General features: G+C 32.3%; 1 protein-coding gene across 1 annotated transcript in view; it reads left to right on the forward strand.

The window, feature by feature from the left end:
- LOC137618467 (kielin/chordin-like protein) overlaps positions 1-4,295 on the forward strand; it is a 147,135-nt gene that overhangs the window by 100,761 nt on the left and 42,079 nt on the right. The gene's annotated exons all lie outside the window — the stretch shown is intronic.

Consider the following 4,295-nt stretch of genomic DNA (forward strand, 5'->3'; position numbering starts at 1 on the left):
GTTCATGCAACATGTATGGGACATTTCCTCCCACAGAGGCTACCCACTATTAAGCGATTTTCTGCTTAGGGATATGTATTTGTGTCCTAATATCTTGGCCCTTTATTTAGGCAACACTGTCCAAGTATTGCGACCTAATTGCACCTCCCAAGTTGTTTTAATCGACTGTCTTAATGTTAGTCATAGCCGTTGACCTGAAGAAAAGGAGGCTCTGAAGGTCGATCATGAATGGCAGAGGCAAGGGACAGTGAGAGTGCCTTAGAGACTGGCCATATATTTACATATGCTAAGCGCCCAAGCCCCCTCTTCACCCAGCTAGGACTAGGGAGGGCCAGGCAATGGCTGCTGATGACTCAACAGATAGACCAATAGGCTTCCCAAAACCATCAACAAGTATGTTGAGGTTGCAGACACTACGAGAAACTATCGAGATTGAGCGGGGTTCTAACCCCAGTCCAGCAAATCGCGAGGTAGGGGCGTTTCCTGTGTTATCGTCTGTAGACTTTCCTTTACATTGGAACTTTCTGAAACTGTAATTGCTTGCTAATTCATATTTAAACGTGTGTATTTACGAGTGGTGGCATGCTTACAGTTTTTAATTATAATAGGTTACGGATGAGGTTCAAGTACCTGTATTCGTAAATAATTGTAAGAAAGGAATTTTGCATGTACAGCATGTTTAGATAATCTTTTTAACTACTTTGAGCAAAGATAAGTATATAGATGTAACCGGAAAATCGATCTGGTAAACTTTAAAACGTATAGGTTATTACTTCCTGGGAGTGATTAGGAGCAATTATTGATGCTTAAATAGCCCCGCTCTCTCTCTCTCTCTCTCTCTCTCTCTCTCTCTCTCTCTCTCTCTCTCTCTCTCTCTCTCTCTCTCTCTCATGAGAACTGGCTGACATGGAACAGGTTCTGCTTCCGTGACGTCATTCGATACAATTAACAAATAGATTAAGTTTAAAGAAAACCTGACCTTAGGGAAAACGAGGTCATCCATTGTGTAAACTTGGGTCATACTTGTTTTCTTAAGTGATATTGCGTTATGTCGCATACCGCGGGGAGATTAACTAATGATTTTTATGTCTTGAGAGAGAGAGAGAGAGAGAGAGAGAGAGAGAGGAGAGAGAGAGAGAGAGAGAGAGAGAGAGAGAGAGAGAGAGAGAGAGAGAGAGAGAGAGTCCTAATCAAAACGAGTATTTGTTTAGTAATTATATATCAGATGAGGAGCATATTTGTTATAAAAATGAACTTACTCTAATTACAGAGTTGTTTCTTAGCTAACATCACCTTCGTATTTTAATGGTAATATCGGTATGTTGGGTGACATATGCATCAATATGCACAAACAGACAATATATATATATATATATATATATATATATATATATATATATATATATATATATATATATTTATATATATGTGTGTGTATATATATAATGTGTATATATATGTATATATACATGTATATTTATATATATGTGTGTGAGTGTGTGTGTAGATAGATAAATAGTATATATATATATATATATATATATATATATATATATATATATATATATATATATATATATATATATATATATATATATATATATATATTTATATATATATATATAGAGAGAGAGAGAGAGAGAGAGAGAGAGAGAGAGAGAGAGAGAGAGAGAGAGAGAGAGAGAGAGAGAGAGAGAGAGAGAGAGAGAAAGGCGCGTAATCCAACAAGAGCGAGCCTAGATGAAAGTTTACAGCCTAATCATAATCTTACCTGAAGCATATTTGAAACAGAAGTTTAAATTAGTTTGATGGAGTCTGACGCAGCGTTAACTCCAGTTGAATTTGAGTCTCGCTCTTTCAAATGAGATTAACTGGCCTTGTAAAATCTTCTCCTTCCTCAGTCGATCCAAAGTTGCTTTCGTGAACTGATTATAATTTTGGAAGTAAATTGTTTGGATTGAATTTGAGCAATTTCAACTGGCAGTAAGAGGTAGAATATATAATATTTACTTAGTTGTTATGTATTAATTATCAAACATTCTCACAGTCTAAAAGGCTGCAGAGATTGTTGGTAATAATTTATAAGAGATAACTGTAACATAAGGGAATTTTTCTTTTAGTTTGGTAGGAATGACGGTGAAAATAAATTTTTGATTTTCTTCTAGTTGAGAAGTTTTGTAGACTAATGCATTTAATGTAAAATCTGTAAATACATAATAGAATAATTTGGGTGTCCTGAAATACTTAATAGATTTATACTTACGAAAATATAAGACAATTTTATTCTTTTTACGTATATGTACGATTGTGCGCTATTTAACGAAATATACTGATACAGAACTTCCTTTTTATTCTTAGAATGTTGAGGTATTTTCACTATTATGTTATTTCAAGAAACTATATTTACACAGTTCTTATTGTAGTTGTAAGGAAATGATAAAATGCAATCTATCTGATTTTTTTGTAAGAATTTTTATGTAGGCGAAGGAAAATTCAAGTAATTATAAGTTTACTCTTTTCATGTAGTTATAGGAGAATTTTTCGCCCTACATTATGTGGCTAAAGAAAAGTTCTTAATTCTTCAAGTACTGACCTAAAATTTATTGGGAATATAATATAATACCAGAAGCCATGAATTTGAATGTTAAAATTTTACATAATTGAAGGTAAAAATGTATAATTAATTTTCATGCAATTTTAGTAGTTTCTTGTTAAATTATATTTGATTATTCGAATATTTTAGTCCTTTTTACGTGATTTTAAAAAAACTTCATAATCTTTAAATTACTACGTGAGTTCTTTTAGCATATTTTGATTAATATTTAAATCGTTTATGATTATCCAAAGTAAAGATACCTGGACATTCCCTTCTTAAATTTCAAGTTACTTTGGCTATTTATTGCTAACACATTAGTCAAATTCTAGGTGGGGTAAAAGGTGTAACATTAGTAACAATAATTGAAATAGAACTATAGTCATTTTTTTTAGTAAGGCAGATTTGCACCGACTCGCAGTGGTGCCCTTTTAGCTCAGAAAAGTTCCCTGATAATTGATTGGTCGAAAGTACTATTGCCCGGATGCTTCCGACCAATCAGCGATCAGGAAACCTTTCCGGGTTAAAAAGGGCACCCCTGCGAGTCGGTGCAATTCTGCCTCACTAAAAAGAATTGACTATAGGGGCTCAACGTCTAATAAAACTAACGAAAGCAGCACACATAAGGTCGATTTGTTTGATCAACAAATGTAGATTCGTACTGAACAATTTCCAAGAGGGATTTCGATAGTTCCAACGTATCACCTTTATTCCTTATGTTCCGATTCATTAACGAACGCTGAATTAATTGATTTGAAATTGTCGTATGCCTCTAAATAAGTTCTCGTAGACATGGATCAAGAGATCTCTTTTATAGTTGAAGTATAATGAGTATTTTAAGGGAAAAAAATTGGATTTTTCTGTAGAGTAAATATTTTATTGAAATATAGCGTATTTCAGAATAGCTTGAGCAATTCTTAAATGTTAAGTTGTTGTTATTATTATTATTATTATTATTATTATTATTATTATTATTATTATTATTATTATTATTATTATTATTATGGCCGAGTTCAGAAAAACGGCAAATGCTTTTTAGGCACTATGAAAGTATTCCATAAGAACAACGCATGTAATTTCTCCATTATATTTTATCTGTTTTAATTTTGTTCTGTTTCATATGTCTTGCAGAATTAAATTTACTATTGAAGTCGTTTCATTTCAATGGAAGTGAATGGAATATATGGCGTAAATTCCACTTCTGAAAAAAAGTTACATCCAAAGAAAAAAATTCACTGCCCTTGCATATCAATCAAAGGATTCTTTTGACCAATGCCGTGTGCATTTTAGCTCTCTCTCTCTCTCTCTCTCTCTCTCTCTCTCTCTCTCTCTCTCTCTCTCTCTCTCTCCTCTCTCTCTCTCTCTCTCTATATATATATATATATATATATATACTGTATATTTATATTTATATTTATATTTATATTTATATTTATATTTATATTTATATTTATATTTTAAAGCCAACGATAGTGACGCTTGTCGTTCATTAAGAATCCACTTATCGGCTGTGTGTGATTTTTTTCACATGTAAAATAAAAAGCTGAATTCAAGATTGACTAAAGTATTAAAAAATTCTCTCAACTGATATGGTTATATTTGGTATATTTGGGAATACATAACGATGGGATATATCTTTAAAATCTTTGATAACTTGAGCTTCGATGCGAGTCTTTTTATTGCACGAAATTTATTGAGAAAT

Source organism: Palaemon carinicauda, chromosome 24, assembly GCF_036898095.1.
Source record: "Palaemon carinicauda isolate YSFRI2023 chromosome 24, ASM3689809v2, whole genome shotgun sequence".
Classification (NCBI taxonomy): domain Eukaryota; kingdom Metazoa; phylum Arthropoda; class Malacostraca; order Decapoda; family Palaemonidae; genus Palaemon; species Palaemon carinicauda.